The sequence below is a fragment of the Bison bison genome, unplaced genomic scaffold (assembly GCF_000754665.1).
Source record: "Bison bison bison isolate TAMUID 2011002044 unplaced genomic scaffold, Bison_UMD1.0 scf7180017864469, whole genome shotgun sequence".
Taxonomy (NCBI): Eukaryota; Metazoa; Chordata; class Mammalia; order Artiodactyla; family Bovidae; genus Bison; species Bison bison.
In genome coordinates, this window is record NW_011495030.1 from 7931903 (window position 1) to 7951266 (window position 19364).

Genomic DNA, 19364 nt, shown 5'->3' on the forward strand with positions numbered 1-19364 from the left:
TTCTCCTCCTGCCCCCAATCCCTCCCAGCATCAGAGTCTTTTCCAATGAGTCAACTCTTCACATGAGGTGGCCAAAGTACTGGAGTTTCAGCTGTAGCATCATTCCTTCCAAAGATATCCCAGGGCTGATCTCCTTCAGAATGGACTGGTTGGATCTCCTTGCAGTCCAAGGGACTCTCAAGAGTCTTCTCCAACACCACAGTTCAAAAGCATCAATTCTTTGGCGCTCAGCCTTCTTCACAGTCCAACTCTCACATCCATACATGACCACTGGAAAACCTATAGCCTTGACTAGACGGACCTTCGTTGGCAAAGTAATGTCTCTGCTTTTGAATATGCTATCTAGGTTGGTCATAACTTTTCTTCCAAGGAGTAAGCGCCTTTTAATTTCATGGCTGCAGTCACCATCTGCAGTGATTCTAGAGCCCAAAAAGCCCAGACCTGCTAAAATAAGTAATTTCCATCTATGACCATATCACCCTGAACCCAGTCTTGTCTAAAATAGGTAGTTATGCTAAAAACCCTAAAAATAGAGTGAAGAATTAGGAAAAATGCTAGAGTAATAATGGCTTATCTAACATTTGAAAGCTGGCTTCAAATTCAACATTCAAAAAACTAAGATCATGGTATCTGGTCCCATCACTTCATGGCAAATAGATGGGGAAACAATGAAAACAGTGACAGACTTTATTTTCTTGGGCTCCAAAATCACTGCAGATGGTGACTGCAGCCATGAAATTAAAAGACGCTTGCTCCTTGGAAGAAAAACTATGACCAACCTAGACAGCATATCGAAAAGCAGAGACATTACTTTGCCAACAAAGGTCCGTCTAGTCAAAGCTATGGTTTTTCCGGTAGTCATGTATGGATATGAGAGTCGGACTAGAAAGAAAGCTGAGCTCTGAAGAATTGTTGCTTTTGAACTGTGGTGTTGGAGAAGACTCTTGAGAGTCCCTTGGACTGCAAGGAGATCCAACCAGTCCATCCTAAATCAGTCCTGAATATTCATTGCAAGGACTGACGCTGAAGCTGAAGCTCTAATACTTTCACCACCTGATGTGAAGAATTGACTCATTGGAAAAGACCCTGATGAGGATGAGACCCAGAGGATGAGATGGTTGGATGGCATCACTGACTCAATGGACATGAGCTTGAGCAAACCCTGGGAGTTGGTGATGGACAAGGAGGCCTGGAATGCTGCAGTCCATGGGGTCGCAAATAGTCGGACATGACTGAGTGACTGAACTGAACCTTTGAAGGAGACTTGTACTATTATCCTTATTTCACTCATGTTCTTCCCACCTGCTGCCACAGTGGGAGATGTCACTCCATGCAGTGATGGTAGGACTCCACCATCCTCCCCCAGCCTCTGATGGACAATGCATTCTCAGAGCCAGGAATGATGGCTGATACTTCTATCCACATCAATGCCTCATTCAGTGACTAGTACGAATAGCACTGCATAAATGTTTGCAGAAGGCAAAACCGTACCAGAAAGAAAAACACAAGTTGGATGCTCAAATGTCACATTTCAAAACTAGACACTGCCCACAGGAAAGTGATTTCTGTGTTCCCTAGGTTCCAAGCACATGGAAACACTGGGTTCTGTGATTTCTGAGATTTGAAATGCCACTTCCTTACATAAAATTGGACTTTTACTGGCACCATGAGGGGACCTGAGGAATGCAGACACACTGATCACCCACTGCAATTAAATGTGGAAGATGAGCAGTTAACAGCTTCCATGTGCTGTGGTCTGGATCAGTGGTTTCTACTCCAACTGCATGTCAGAGTTACCTGGGGAAGTTCGGTAGTTCTCAGGATTCAGAGAAGAACTACTGAATCAGAATTTGGGAGTGGTGTGGGTGATTTTTAAAGCTCCTCCACACACCAGCCTTTGGGACCCACCACCCTAGGATGACAAACTGTTGAAGCTTGATATGTTTCTGAGATCCAACTCAATTTACACCAAGAATCAATTTGAATTACATAAAGGTTATGCAAAACCCTTGGCCAAATTCTCTTTCTGGGGTCTAAAAAAGACTCCTCAACCCTCAGTGTGAAATTAATTATTTTTCCTTCAGTTCAGTTCAGTTCAGTCGCTCAGTCATGTCCGACTCATTGCGACCCAATGAATCGCAGCACACCAGGCCTTCCTGTCCATTACCAACTCTCGGAGTTTACCCAAACTCATGTCCATCGAGTCGGTGATGCCATCCAGACATCTCATCCTCTGTCGTCCCCTTCTCCTCCTGCCCCCAGTCCCTCCCAGCATCAGGGTCTTTTCCAATGAGTCAACTCTTCACATGAGGTGGCCAAAGTACTAGAGTTTCAGCTTCAGCATCAGTCTTTCCAATGAACACCCAGGACTGATCTCCTTCAGAATGGACTGGTTGGATCTTCTTGCAGTCCAAGGGACTCTCAAGAGTCTTCTTCAATACCACACTTCAAAAGCATCAATTCTTTTGCACTCAGCTTTCTTCACAGTCCAACTCTCACATCCATACATGACCACTGGAAAAACCATAGCCTTGACTAGATGGACCTTTGTTGGCAAAGTAATGTCTCTGCTTTTCAATATGCTATCTAGGTTGGTCATAACTTTCCTTCCAAGGAGTAAGTGTCTTTTAATTTCCTGGCTGCCATCACCATCTGCAGTGATTTTGGAGCCCAAAAAAATAAAGTCTGACACTGTTTCCCCATCTATTTGCCATGAAGTCATGAGACCAGATGCCATGATCTTAGCTTTCTGAATGTTGAGCTTTAAGCCAACATTTTTACTCTCCTCTTTCACTTTCATCAAGAGGCTTATTAGTTCCTCTTCACTTTCTGCCATAAGGGTGGTATCATCTGCATATCTGAGGTTATTGATATTTCTCCCGGCAATCTTGATTCCAACTTGTGCTTCTTCCAGCCTAGTATTTCTCATGATGTACTCTGCATATAAGTTAAATAAGCAGGGTGACAATATACAGCCTTGACGTACTCCTTTTCCTATTTTTTCCTTATCTAGGGGAAAAACATGAAATTTTCAGACTGTGACAATTGAACAATTTACACCAAATGTGTGCAAATTTTTGGCAGTCATATTTCACATCTTACAATGAACAGAACAGGTAGTATGATGCTTTCAGGTAATATAAAAAATGCCTGTCCAAATGCATACCTCTGATATACAATTTTGCTACTTAAGTATACAGAAAGATTTCCCTATTGAAACTGCCTCAGTGATATTGCTTTCTGATTACATGCCATCACTGCCAAGTATTTCTGCTCCAAGAACAGTTACAAAATGAGTTAGAACAACTGGTCTCCTCTGAAGCAATGGCTGTCATAGGCAAAACCATCTATGAGCTACTTCCTACTCTCTTCACTCCTCCAAAACAAAATGACAGAAGGTTCTGTTAGTCAACAGTAGCTGTCCTGAAATTTTCACCTCGTGCATACACGTGAGCTAAGACCCGTCCGTTGTGTCCGACTCTGCGACCCTATGGACTGTAGCCCGCCAGGCTCCTCTGTCATTGGAATTCTCTTTATCTCGGGGAAAAACATGAAAAGCAAGAATACTGGGGTGAGTTGCCATGCCCTCCTCCAGAGGATCTTCCTGACCCAGGGATCAAATCAAGGACTCTTACATCTCTGGCACTGGTAGGCAGATTCTTTACCACTAGCGCCACCTAGGAAGCCCTTCCACCTCATAGCACATTTAGAAAAGAACCAACATTGGGGTTAACACACACAGGACTTTCAACCAATCATTGACCAATCTCTAAAAGAACACTTCACACAGGCCCAGCCCAAGGCCCTCAAGACAGCTACATCTACTCAGGCCAAGCTCACAAATGGCATACGTCTCCCTGGCATCCCTTTCTTGGGAAACTATGCCCCTCCCAACACTGTGATTCTGATGAGGCTGTCAATTCAGGTATCACATCCCTCCATGACAAGCATAGGAGTGAAACCTCTCTGGGCAGCAGAGCCTTCCCATCTCCTGGATAAGGGATCACATACACAAAGCAGGCTCATTATAGAAACTGCCGTTTATACTCAAAGGTCAAAACTTAAACTAGCTACACTTCTCAGAGAAAATCTGTTACCCATTTATTGTGCATCCAATTTCAAACACACATATACACATGTACACACATGTACACACATGTGCACACAACTGAATATACTGTTTTCAAATCCATTTTTTTCACTTTATACAACACTTTGAGCATTTTCCCATGTGCAAGGGTACCATCTTGTGGCTGACACAGAAGATAGTCAGAAGACACATGGCTTTCTAGTGTGTAAAGTTATGAGAAATACCAGCTAAGTATGACTTGCAAGCTCCTCTTTAAGGGAATATTTACTTCTACAGTAATAGAATATATACATCAGTGTTTGCTGATGTTTAAAACATGTGTGCACATAAAGCAAATGTTACAGAGTATCCTGTCCCCAACTGATAACTTTCTGGCATGAGTGGAAAAGTATCAGGACCTTCTAAAACAGCTGAGAAAGGAAAAATAACCACGTGAGTATTTAGCTCACTTGTGATAGTAAGTAATTTATACCAAACTTTGGAGCAGTGAAAAGATCACAAGAGTAGAAGTTCAAAACCAGCCTCCAGTCCTAGCTACACGAGCTTCTCTGACCCAGGCCACTTAACTTCTCAGTCTCTGATTCTTCACTTGGAGAAAGGAGAGAGTACCTGAACTGCAGGCTTCACAGGGATGCTGGGGTCACGTACCATATGGGAAGGGGTGAAACATGCTAAAACACCGGACAGAATATAAAGGTTTATTATTGTTCAAAACAGCTGGATTAGCAGTCTGGATTTTTTAAAGATATAGCTTAGCCTTGCTCCTTAAATATTTTCAGACATGATCCTAGTGGAGCAAAGAATTCCCTGAAGGAAGGATAAAGGTTTCTCTCAGAATAAGTTGTTAGGCAGAAAAAGGGTCAGTAGGGGAAGGTTCAGAGAAAAAAATTAATCCATCTTTTTAGGTGTCAAGTACCTAAAAAGTTAGGAGGATATAAGGAGAGATTGCAAAGGCTCAAGAAAGTTTTTCTGTGGTAAAGACTGTGAAAAGACAATGGATTACAATGTCCAGTTTAAAATGTTGGGCCTATATGCTTTCGAAGCAAAAGAGCAATGAAAAAATCACAAAAGAAATGACTGACAAATTTCTCTCTCTTTATAATTACACTTCATAATTCAAAGGTCCAAATACAAAATTGAAAGACAATCAAACATGATTTTTACAAGTCCTTTGCAATAAATGACAGTAAGACTCATAGGATTGGTTTGTTTGGCCTTAACATGCCAAAGGGTAAGGATATAAATATACACCTTATGAAAGAAGAAATGTATTTTTTAAACTATATGAAAAAGAAAGTTCAAACTTATATAATCAAATAAATACAATGTAGGAACTATTAAGGTACTATTTCTCACCTAACAGATGTGAAACAAGTTTTCATAAGAATCAATGCTAGAAAATCTATGACCCAGCAACCCCAGTACTGGGCACTAGGCATATACCCTGAAAAAAAACATAATTCTAAAAGACATATGTACCCCAGTGTTCACTGAAGCACTATTTACAATAGCCAGGACATGGAAGCAACCTACATGTCCACTGACAGGTGAAGGGATAAAGCAGGTATGGTACATATATACAATGGAATATTATTCAGCCACAAAAAAGAACAGATTGGAGTCCATTCTAGTGAGGTGGATGAACCTATAGCCTGTTATACAGAGTGAAGTAAGTCAGAAAGAGAAAAACAAATATAATTTATTAACAGATATATATATGGAATCTAGAAAAATGGCATTGATGGCCCTATTTGCAGGGAAGGAATGGAAATGTGGATGTAAAGACTGGACTTATGGACACAGTGTGGGAGAGAGTGGGTGGGATGAATGGAGAAAGTAGCATCAATATATACACACTATTATGTGTAAAATGGATAGCTGGTGAGAAGTTGCTGCATAACACAGGGAGCCCAATCTGGTGCTCTGTGATGACCTAGAGGGGTGGGATGGGGGGAAGGGAGGGACGCTCAAGAGGGAGGTGATATATGTATAATTATGGTTGGTTTGCATTGTTGTATGGCAGAAACCAATACAACATTGTAAAAGTTAAAAAACAAAAAAAAAAGAGTTAAAAAAGAAAAGCTGTGCTGAAACACTCATGAATTCCTGGTAGAAGATGTTTAGGTGCAGCTATAGGTGCAATCTTTCTGAAAAGCAATTAAGCAATATACATCACGCTGTTTACAAATATGCGTGTTCTCTGAGACATTAATTCCATTACTGGAAGCTGAAGAGTGAAATCAGTAGGAATGTAGACTCTGACTCAGGTCACCTGAAATTGTCTCCCAGCTCCACTGCTTATTAGTCAAACCACTGGGCAGGAAATTGCCTAATGTCTTCATGCCTCAGAGTCCTCATCCATAAAGTGGGATAATAATGCTAACTATTTCACAAAGCAGTGTGAAGATTATCATTAATAAATGCAAGTCTTCTAGAATATGCCTAGTATATCATAGATAGTTAATAATAGTTAATATTATTGTTGTTACTTTCATTATTAAAAGAATCTAGCAAAAAACCTGGATATTGCATTCATTTAGGAAATATGTATTAGCAGTATCTTTGGTTGGGCAATGGAAAACAAAATAGTCATGGTCTCTGACCTAAGGAGCTCATAAAGTAGGTATAAAAAATTATGTTCTTAGATGGGCATTTCAATAATATTTATAGTAGTAGCTGTGATTAGAAATGAGGCCAATATTCAAAAATACATGTAATAAATAATAATAAATAAATAATAAATAAAAGATTGTACGGCATATTGTGGATTACTCTACAGTCAGTAAAACATGCTTCTGAGGCTTAATTTCCTCATCTGGCAGATGGGGATACCACAGAGTCATCAAGAGGATCAGAATAGTCATAAATATTAAAAGGTTTTAGAAATAAAAAAATAATAAATGCTAATTATTATTATTTGTTAGGGTCTGTAGAAGCTCAATTATGAAAACAATCTTAATGAACATTTACTATGTGCCAGATACTGTACACATACTACCTCACCTAATTTCCATCTCAAGCTGCAAAGTTTGGAGACAAAAATACACAATGACAAATTTTAATTTCAGATAAAACATTTTTAGCATGTCCAAAATATCTGAAATATTTGGGCATAGTCATACTAAAAATTATTCATTGTTTATCTGAGACATTGGAATGTTCTTATACCAAAAGTTTATATTGTTTACCTGAAATCAAAATTTAACTTGGCACCTTGTATTTTACCTAGCAACCCTAATCAGTCCTATGAAGTAGATACAGTAATTATACATGTGAGAAAGAGACAGGAAAAAAAAAAAACAGATTCAGAGACAGAGATTTGATTTTGATTGGTGCAGTGGGAGATCACCCATCATTCCTATTATGGATCATAGACAGGAGAAGTATTAAATCAACAGACAAAATGAGAAAGGCAGATGTTATTATCTGGTTCTCACTATTATGGTATTGTTATTTTAAATGTTATAATTTTTCTAAATACATTTTTTTTTAAGTAAAGTATTAGTCTCTCAGTTGTGTCCCACTCTTTGCAACCCCATGGACTGTAGCCTGCCAGGCTCTTCTGTTCATAGAATTCTCTAGGCAAGAATAATGGAGTGGGTAGCCATCCTCTTCTCCAGGGGATCTTCCCTACCTAGTGATCGAACCCTGGTCGCCCACATTGCAGGCAGATTCTTTAGTGTCTGTGTCACCAGGGAAGCCTCAAATTCATTAAGCCCAAATTCAAATATTAAACATAAAAGAATGTTGCAAAGCCAAATCTTTTCTTGGAATTATTAGCTTTTTTTGGAATTTTTTTTTTTTTTATTAGTAGCCATTTTGGAAGACTGACAACATCAGCCTCTTCTTTCAGTGCAAATTATCTAGAGATGGGAGAGTAAACATGTAAATACATGTAAATGCTTATAAGCTGTTTTGAGTTGATAAAATTTCAAGATCTGGGAGCTAAACCTCAAGCTGCTTCATTTCTATTAGATGGTGGAAGCTGACTTGTTTTCTGCTATTTCAATGGACCTTGAAATTAGCATGACTATTTGCTTCAATTCAGCATGTACCATCCCTTACCTTTTACAATCAGCATCACTCAGGGAATAAACTTAATTCACAGGGGCATTTTCAAGCATCTTTTTGCTCTTGGAGAAAAGATTTCACTTTATTGTTGTAAAAGGTAGGTACAAAAAATGATCAGTATTCAAAACCTGCCATAGTATATTGCAAAGGATGGAAATGTGTATGTGTGTGTTCATCTTTTAGCATAGACATTCCCACATGGCTCAGTGATAAAGAATCCATCTGCCAAAGCAGGAGATGCAGAAGACACAGGTTCGATCCCTGGATTGGAAAGATCCTCTAGAGGAGGAAATGGCAATCCATTCCAGTATTCTTGCCTAGAAAATCCCATGAATAGAGGAGCCTGGCAGGCTACAGTGAGGTCACAAAGAGATTGGACACAACTGAGCAACTCAGCAAGCATGCATCACTCTAAGAAAAAGAGGTCTAAACTCGAAGAAAACACAGGGAAAGGATCCCAGTCAGTCTAGACTTCAATCTAAGTCTACAATGATCTGGCTATGTGACTTTCACTAGTTCCGTACTCTTTCTGAGCCTCATTTTCACCAACTGTAGCCTGACATCAATACATGCTCTACTCCACAGGAGTATTTGGGGGCAAGGTTTCAAATCTAGAAGGTATCTTGGCTGTATGCTACTACAAGAAGAAATTATAACTGATTCAAACTGAAATGATTTCAGAATAAACGGGGCAAACTTAAATCATTATTGCCCATCTGGGAAGTCCGATAAGATAGTATTCTGTTAAAGACAACAGTATTTTCAAAAGCACCAAAGGAAGTGAGAATTTCAAAGCTTCAGAGCTTGAAGACAAAGATCTTTATCAATGCATCTCACACTTTAATGTGATTAAAATCATCTAGGGAACTTAAATATGCAAATTTCTGGACCACACAACACTGATTATATATCAGTAGGACTGGACTTGGCAGAGGAATCTGGATATTAAATAAGCTCCTTGGGTGATTCAGAGGCAGGTGGTCCCTTTTGAACACTGAGAAACATTGGTCACCACAAATATATAGTTAAGATTTTTTAAAGACAATGAGTTTTTTATGGTAAAAAGCAGAAAGTGCACTTGATTTAATATAAATTCTGGGACGGACAGACAAGACCTTCCAGAATACACGGCAAGGAAAGGAGGAGTCATAGCAATGTCTGATCTTTCAAAACATCTTTAAAGTTGATCTATAAGAGCCAGTGGGTAAAGATAAGGCGGGGGTGGGAAGGAGGACAAATCTAAGAGTTTAAAATGCTGTATAAAGTTGGAAGAAAAACATGGGAAGAAAAACATGGCCACAGAATAAACAGTAGCAATCTTTAGTATGATAGCACTGCTGAGGCCTACAAAGAAGGAGGAGATTCAGGAAAGTCACTGGTCAGAGGAAAAAGTCTATTCATCAAAAAGGAGACTAAGAGCCAGTTGAGTGACAAAATAGTAAAAATGTAAGTGTCCTTATATTTATAAGAAAATGATATATGATGTTCATGGAAAGCACGTTAGCAAGAAATAAATTAAAATATGTTCAATGCGAAAATACCTTTTTAAAATATCTTACAAGAATTTTAGAATAGATGAGAAACTATTGTGAAAAGTATAAAGAATAAATAATATGGTTATTGAAGCATTTTATGTGACTATCAAATTCATCTACTGCCTGCCTGGCTTGCAAGCTAGTTAAGGAGGGCTGTATGACATTATCTTGGTATCCTCAGAGTGTACCACAATGTCTGGCATATGATAGGCACTAACTCCATTCAATCGTAAAGGAAATCAACCCTGAATATTCATTGGAAGGACTGATGCTGAAGCTGAAGCTCCAACACTTTGGCCACCTGATGCGAAGAACTGACTCAAGGAAAAGTCCCTCACGCTGAGAAAGATTGAGGGCAGGAAAAGAAGGGGGCAACAGAGGATGAGATGGTTCAATGGCATCACCAATTCAATGTAATAAGTTTGAGCAAACTCCAGGAGAGAGTGAAGAACAGGGAAGCCTGGCGTGCTGCACTCCATGGGATCGAAGGGAGTTAAACATGACTTAGTGACATGCAGTTGTTGTTACAACTCAATGGATGGATGGACAGGTGGATGGATGGGTTAAAATGAGAAAAGCCAAGGGAAGAGTTGCACATTCACACAGTATTCACAAACCTTCACAACATTCATTCTCTATTTTTCTTGGATTGAGCTGCTAAATGGCTGTCATGAGACTTAGGCATATTTTAGTACTAATACCTGCTGGGAGTCATGCATGAACCTCTTACTGGGATGTGTTCATTTGTCTTCCTGAAGGAAGTACATATTGATTCATTTTACTTGATGTAAAATGTAAAATAAAAACAGTTATCTACCTGTTGACCCTCAGCTCCAAATCCACTTTCCTCCAACTATTCTGTGTTGCTGGGGCTTGATATACAAACTACATTTCCCAAACTCACTCATTAGCTTGCTTTCTACTAAATTCTGGAAAGAAAGAACCACTATTTCTTTTTCATACTGTTTTGCTTCTGCCAGTGTTTCTGGAAGTAGTTGAGTCCCATCAATGATCCAAACTTCTGCAGTAACTGCTCTTCTTTTGTGGTCCTAGCTCTGGCCAGGAAAACCATCCTCCACAGCCCTAACACTGGGGAGGTGGAACCCCTAGAAGTCTGACCTTGGGCTTGATAACAACTCTTTTTCCCTTTTATTCCCCCAGTCCTAGAGCTTACAGTTGCTTCCTACAAATACTAATCTCTTGGTATCACTCTCTCCTTTTTGCTTCTCAAGTTCCTTTGCTTTTTCTTTTTTCCTTCCATCCCTTCCAACACCCATAACACCAAGATTTGTATTAAATTCCCTCTGCTTGAAACTTGTGTTTGGAACTTCTATTTGCAAAAGAAGTGGTTTCTGGTTTTTTGACAATATTCTGACTGATACACTTGACAAAATCAGGGGAAACATGATCACATTAGATATTAAAAGCAGAGGTTAGAGAACATTGCATGTGTTCCATAAGAATCCAGAATAGAGTGACTTCCCTGGTGGCCCAGTGATTAAGAATCCACCATGCAATGCAGGGGACTCAGGTTTGATCTTTGATCAGCAAACTAAGATCCCACATGCTTCAGGACAGCCAAGTCCATGTGCCAGAACTAGAGAGTCTGTGTACCTCAATGAAAGATCCCACATGATGCAATGAAGATCCCATGTGCCGCAACTAAGACTCAACATAGTCAAATAAATAAATAAATATTTTGAAATAAAGAATCCCGAATAGAAACTGATATTAAGTTGGAGAATTAGGTTATTATTTAATAACATATATAAGAGATATAAAATACCTTCCCCTGCCCTGGAATATCTCCGGGATCATATTACTTTATTATTATTATTTTTTATCCTCTGATTTTTTACACAGATCTACAAGAATCTCCTCCTTATTGAAACCTTTCTGATTACCCTAGCTAGCTTTGAACTTACTCTGAATTCTTTTAGTTCTTTTGTTCTCTCATTTCTAGAGTATTTCTCCAGGTAAACTATCAAGAGTCTTCCCCTGAATCATTCTATTAACAGAATTCTCAGAAAAATATATCCAGATACCAGTATCCCACTCTCACTCCTAACCTCCTAAATAAGAATACCTGGAGTAAGGAGTGGGAAAGATGGGGTAGAAAAGGCATATAAAATATTCCATAGCTTTTACTGTGCCTAACACTGTGTGTGTGTGTGTGCTTATTAGTCACTCAGTCATTTCTGACTCTTCATGATCACATGGACTGTAGCTCACCAGGCTCCTCTGTCCATGGAATTCTTCAGGCAAGAATCCTGGAGTGGATAGCCATTCCCTTCCCCAGGGGATCTTCCCAACCCAGGGACAGAACCAAGGTCTTCAGCATTCTGAAGATTCTTTACCATCTGAGCCACCAGGGAAGCCCAACACAATTTGCTGTTGCTAAGTCACTTTAGTCATGTCCGACTCTGCGCGACCCCATAGATGGCAGCCCACCAGGCTCCCCCGTCCCTGGGATTCTCCAGGCAAGAACACTGGGGTGGGTTGCCATTTCCTTCTCCAATGCATGAAAGCGAAAAGTGAAAGTGAAGTCGCTCAGTCGTGTCCGACTCTTCGCGACCCCATGGACTGCAGCCTACCAGGCTCCTCCGTCCATGGGATTTTCCAGGCAAGAGTACTGGAGTGGGTTGTCATTGCCTTCTCCCAACACAATTTAAGCAGAGGCAATAAAAATTTGCCCATTTTTTTCAGTGAACTAAGTGAAGATTCCCAAGAAGACCAGGTGGTGTCACTAGTTCCCAATTAATATTTCTGGCCCAATGAAAAGAATCTCAAGTAGCAAACTCTGACCTTCCCTAGACTCAGTGATTCCATACTTGCATCCGTCTTTCCATCAGTTTTCTTTCCTAAGAGAGAAATGTAGAAACCTAGCCAAGAAAACAGAAACAAAATCTCAACAGGGCAAATAAACTGAGTTCTCTGAAAAGAAACGATGGCATATCCTGAAGCTGCTAGGCTTCACGTGAATAGTAAGTGAGAACCAAAAAGAGCAGAAGTAAGCCGCTCCTTAAAGTCGGTAAAGAATCTGCCTGCAGTGCAGGAGACCTAGGTTCAGTCCCTGGGTCGGGAAAATACCCTGGAGAAGGAAATAGCAAACTACTCCAATATTCTTGCCTGGAAAATCCCATGGACAGGGGAGCCTGGTGGGCTACAGTCCTTGGGTGGCGAGAGTTGGACACAACTTAGCGACTAAACCACTGCCAAGCCTCTCCTTGGCCAGAGGCCTGAGATTTCCTTGTGTTAGTTTCTTGGCATTAGCATTCCAAAGAGCAAGCTTAGGAAATATATGCTTAATGAACTTGTGAGAAAAACTAAACTCCAAACAGACTGTGTTTTTACTCACCTTTTGTTTTATAACATCTGAAGTTGTTATTTGCAAGTTTAATTTTCTTTTTAGGTCTATTCTCACATTGTTGACTTAAATTATTCCTGATTCCTGGATGAACAAACCAATCTAGGTTTATCATGAGCTATTTATTATGTTATTTTTAAGGTGATATAGAATGCTTACTTTAGCAGAAGCTGTTTAGAAATTAACCTTAATTACTAACAGGTTGAGTACTGCATGTTTTCCAAAAGCAGTTTCCATACAAGCTCAGATCTGGCTATATTTTAACATTTCTGAATTCCAATTCTCTAGTTGCATTAATAACCCATTAAAATGGCTGAAAATAATTCTGGATTTATGTATCTAAAAGGGGCCTTCAAAGGTCTATTATAACCCTTCTCAGGTAACATCAGGCCTTGATTTTCTCCATTTGAGCATTTTTCTCCAAAAAAGTAGATATCCTGGATAATCTGTCCTTTCTTCATATTGACTGACCACAAAATTACTGTGTTCAGAGGCTTAAGTTTCGATGAAAAGGGAAGTACTGAATGGTAAATGGCTCTCCAGTTATAGAAGTGGGCCCCTGTTTATCCTGTTTTAGCCGAGTGCTCCTAGCTGCTGTCGTTCAGTCACTAAGTCATGTCCAATGCAGCCCCATGGACTGCAGCATGCCAGGCTTCCCTGTCCTTCACTATCTCCAGAGTTTGCTCAAACGTTGAGTTCATGATGCCATCCAACCATCTCATCCTCTGTTGCCCCCTTCTCTGACTCTCAATCTTCCCCAGATCAGGGTCTTTTTCAATGAGTCGACTCTTCACATCATTTAGCCAAAGCATTGGAGCTTTGGCTTTAGTATCAGTCCTTCCAGTGAATATTCAAAGTTGATTTACTCTAGGATTGACTGGTTTTGTCAGGGAAAACACACTGACTGAAGCCACCTGCCCTGACCAAGCACCACAGTAACCATTTGCATGAGTTGTTTTATGATAGGAGGTCCTGGTAAGGAACATGGAACTAATAAGCCACCACCAACCGGAAGAGTTCAGGAAAGGTCAAAAGGTGACACCAGGTGTCCAACCACTCCCAGAATTCTTCTCATGAGCAATGCCTGCTCCACCAGGAAGGACTCTGAGTCAGAGGATTGGCCAAAGACAATCCAGAAACTAATCCCATCACCATAAAACCTGAGACTGCGAGTCATGTGGAAGAGCAGTTCTCCTGGGTTCCCTTACCCTCCTGCTCTCTGCCCAGGCGCCCCTTCCCAATAAAATATATTGCTTTGTCTGCACATGTGTCTCCTCAGACAATTCATTTCCGAGTGTTAGACATGAGCCCACTTTTAAGCTCTGAAGGGGTCCCTCTTTCGGCAACAGTTTGATCTCTTTGCAGTCCAACAGACTCCCAAGAGTCTTCTCCAGCACCACAATTCAAAAACATCAATTCTTTGGCACTCAGCCTTCTTTATGGTTCAAATCTCACATCCATACATGACTACTGGAGAAACCATAGCTTTGACTATATCGACTTTTGACAGCAAAGTGACGGCTCTGCTCTTTAATACACTAAGTTTGTCATAACTTTCCTTCAAAGGAGCAAGTGTCTTTTAATTTCAAGGTTGCAGTCACCGTCCACAGTGATTTTGGAGCCTAAGTGGTCCTAGAGACTCCCTAAATACCCCTAGATTCCTCTCCTTTAAGACGTATTCCCCTAAATATCTACTAAACTACCTCCATTTCCCCAGTGAACAGTTCAATTCTATTCACATTTTACAATGATCCCCTGGAGGAGTGTTTGCATTCTTGGCTGCCTATCAGTCATTTCACTTACAGGGCATCAAGCTAGTCCCATCTGTTCCCCACTAAGTACTTACTCCCCAACATTCTATTCAGAGATTGTGTCAGTGGTGTTTACAAGTTTTGATCTCACTTACATTGTGGGGACCACACTTGCAATGAACCTTGGTTGCTGGACTTCGATGATCTTTGTGTTTCAGTCTTGGGGGCCTATTTTTAAAAAACAGTGATGTCAGGAAAAAAAAAAAAAGATGGGGAAGCTTTGGGGGCAGTATTCTTCATGCAGCCAGGACTCACCCTCACTGGTCTGTATAGTCAAAGCCATGGTTTTTCCAGTAGTCATGTATGAATGTGAGAGTTGGACCATAAAGAAGGCTGAGTGCCAAAGAACTGATGCCTTCAAACTGTGGTGCTGGAGAAGACTCTTGGGAATCCCTTGGACAGCCAGGAGATCAAACCAGTCAATCCTAAAGGAAACAAACCCTGAATATTCCTTGGAAGGACTGATACTAAAGCTGAAGCTCCAATACTCTGGTCATCTAATGCAAAGAGCTGACTCATTGGAAAAGCCTCTGATGCTAGGAAAGATTGAAGGCAAAAGGAGAAGAGGGTGGCAGTGAATGAGATGGTTAGAGAGCACCACCGACTCCATGGAGATACTGGAGGACAGGGAAGCCTGGTGCACCGCAGTCCATGGAGTCAGAGGGAGTCAGACACAACATAGCGAGTGAACAGCAACAACACCATCAGTGGAAAAGAACTTTCTAGAGACTCTACATGAAGGTCAAAGTTAATTTTCTAAGTTGTTGATCTCAGCTTTTTGTCCTTAAATAAGGACTATTACCCATGGCCAATAGCACTGAAATTCATTCTGCTCTCTCTCTTTTTCTATTTTGTTCTTTCCTGTTTTCTTGGACAAATAAATAAACAGATTTTAAAAACAAGCCACTCTATCTTTCTTCCTTGACAGCAAGATGACACTCACTGCCTTACCTTAGGACCTAAATTGCCACCTACCATCTCCCTGTACATCCAAAGTATAGGTAATGACTGCTTTTGTTTTTGAGAAATTTCTAACATCAGTTGGTTAATAGCTGTAGACTTGTGCATCCTACCCACCCCACCATGCTCCATGACACAACTCTGGTGTCTAATGCATATTAAATAAAAGACTTTCTATTCCTTGATATCCAAATTGGGAGCCAAAGCCTCAATTGAAATGCTGTTGCACAATGTTAGGTTATAAATGTCACTGACACAATTTCAAGTCACCTGGCAACATTCAGCTGCTTCAGTTTCACAATGTTGCCCTGCAGAGGGCCAGAAACCAAGAGCAGATGCCTCAACCTCTTAGAAAAATGATTGCAAAATGATCATAGAATGAGAAATTTTAAAGTGTGTTTCCAATTTCTAAATAAATAAAAATCTCCTGACACACAACAGGTACAGTTTATTGTTCCTGGTGAATTAATAGTGAATTTGATAGCAGGACTGTTTCTGCAACCTCACATTTCCTGTTCTTACTTTTCCTCAGCTTCCCTCTGCAAATAAAAATTTCAGAGATTTCCAAAAGTCCAAGCCAGTCCAGACAACCCAACAAACTTTTAATCTCCTGTAGCACTTAGCATCTGTATTATTCATTGACTGCATAAAATGCTTCAGGGTACAGAGAAACTTTAAGATTATCCACCTGTATTCTCATCTGATACTGGCATCTTCCCTGCCTCCCCACTCAGAGACCAACCATTAAGGAAGAGGAACTGACTTCTTCCTTAATGCTTTATTATGATTAATCTCTTTACTATAAAAACATATATACACAGAAGATTAAGGGAGGAAAAAAAGAGAAAGATAATAAAAATAAACTCTCCTCATAATCACCATTCTCAGAAAAAAAAATTGGGTCACTAAAAAGTATTAGCGTTATCCCATTATAATAATAAATTATTTATATAAATATATATTATAGGGCTATAATAAACATTTTTCTGGCTAAATCTTTGTGTGTGCCCATGAATAGTTTTTAAGATAGAATCTTAGAATTAATCAATCAAAATTTTAAGAAGTCTAACAATAATAATCACAACAATACCATTAATATTAATAACAAATGCTTCTAGAGCATACTGTGAGGTACTCTGTCACACGCTTCATATTCACAACAATCTTAGGAGGTAAATATTGTAGCACCCCCACTTTTAAAATAAAGAAATTGAGGGTTGGAAATTTACTTGAGTTCTCTCAAACAGTATACTAAAATAATGACAAATGAGGGTTTCAAACCCAGGTCTATGTCCACAAACCATGCTCTTTCCATTACACACATAAATGAGGAATCCCTCACTGTGCTACAATGAGTAAATGACCAGTGTTTTTACGAAAACAACACAAGTGAACCAAAGGATGTCATGTTGGGAAACGCCAAAAAGTCCTTAAATTAAATCCTCATCAAATATGTGAGTCATCCCACAAAGAACACTTAATCTTTATTTGTTTACCTTTAAAGACAATAAAGTATCTTTCTAGGTATTTCACCTTTAGACTACTCTAAGAATTAGAAAATTCATTTGAATTCTGAACTGAAAATTATTTCCTTTTAGTCACCAATCATTAGTCTAGATCTAAACCGCAAAGCCACAATGACATTATCCCTCTGCCCTGTGACGTGACAGCCCTTTGCAAGTGCCATTCAATCCCCGTGCTGTACTCAGGTCTTTTTCAAGCCCACAGTTTAACTTTTCTTCCTACCTTAGACCACGGAGTGTTCTCCCCACTGGGAAGACTTCTGCTGACTATGATCCAGGCTGTGTATTTTTCAAGGCCGGGCATCAGCTGAGACACTAAGAGAGCCATCAAGCCACCGGCCATCAGGAATCTGTCTAGCATTATGTAAAGTCCATCAGGGACGTGCCCTGGGGGAACACTGTAGGCCTGATGGGTATGGGCCAGTTCCTGGTGAAGACAGGAACCATCAGCATCTTTGAGCATGCTTATAACATGCAGGTGATAAAGTTCAGCGTGAACCCCATTGTTAAGAGTTCCCACAGAAGCCAAGAACTAGCTGACCTGCCCAAGCCAGTGGAGGGGCTGAAGAGGGCGGCTAAGCCAGTCCGTATGGTGCAACTCATCACTGAGGAATCAGGGGATCGTTTCATCAATGGGGTGATGAGCTGCACCCATTGATCTGCCTGAAGGACGGAGAGAAGAACCACACTGGCATTTCCACCAGGACATCCTAGCCGGTTGTGTAGCACTGCGAGACCGTCAGCGAGGAGTCCCTCCGGGCTGTGCCCATCCAAAGCTCCCAACAAGCAGAGCCTGCTGTACGCAAAAGGCAGCTCTTCCCCAACTCCATAGCCAAGGACACTGACAAGAGGTGTCTGTCCTTCAGGAGCCCAAGTAGCAGGTCTCAATCTGTCGAAAAGTGTGAGCGAGACAGTGCTGAGACCCCTGGTACTTAGGGCTCTCGAGCACAAGTCACCCAGCACTACCTCAGTGACATCCATCAGGACAGCACGGCAGCCGGCTATCAAGAGGTGGAGCTGTGAGGAGCACTCGCGGGGCGTTTGCTTCCACTTCCCCAGTCTGACGCTGTGCACAGATCCATACAGGGCTTCCCATACCCGGTGCTGCCTCAACGCTGCGTGCTGACTGCCTGCCCCTGGCCGTGGAGCCCATTCACCTGTTGAGATGTGGTGTCCGCTACAGGGCCTAGTGGCATCCAACTGTCCTGCACAGGAAGCGGGGCCACGTCTTCGAGGAGTCCCAGGTGGCCGGCACCCCCGTTTGATGAGAAGTCACATCGACAAGTCCTTTGGCTTCACTGCCAACCTCAGGACCCACGCAGGCAGCTAAGCCTTCCCCTTCCTGGTACCTTCAGATCCTGCCCGCAGACCCCTTTGACCACACCAGCTGCCCCAGCAGGTCGTGGGGGAGACGCGCAGGCACAAAGGCCTGAAGGAAGGCATTCCAGCCCCAGACAACTTCCAGGACAGATGATCCCGGGGCACAGCCTCAAGCCCTGGGATCTCCTCATGACCCCTTACAAGACTGTCCAGACCTGAGATCCCCTGCCTGCAGGGTTTCTGGGGCCCACTTGGTACCATCCTCATCATAAATGCACAAGCTAGTGTGCTTAGAAACTTAGTCGTGTCTGACTCTTTGCCACCACATGGACTGTAGCCCACCAGGCTCCTCTGTCCATGGAATTCTCCAGGCAAGAATATTGGAATGGGTTGCCAACATCCTACTCCAGGGAATCTTCCTGACCCGGGAATCCTCCATTGGCGAGGAGGATTCTTTACCACTGAGCCACCTGGGAAGCCCGCTCATCATGAACATTTGATGCCATTTCTTTCCGTATCTGGTTCAAGATTTCAGAGCAACAGAAATGCCTTTGTAGAAAGTACTTATTTAGCCGGTGGAGGTGGAAGAAAGGAGGTGACACCTGCTGCAGCCAGCACAGTAGGTAGGGATCGAAAGTGGTCGCCGCACAGTTTGGGAAAAAGAAACTAGAGACAGAATTAAAGTTT

General features: G+C 41.2%; 1 pseudogene; it reads left to right on the top strand.

Annotated features, from left to right (window-relative positions):
• Positions 1–18293, top strand: part of LOC105003525 — a 51632-nt pseudogene extending 33339 nt beyond the window's left edge.
• Positions 18294–19364: the final 1071 nt, after the last annotated feature.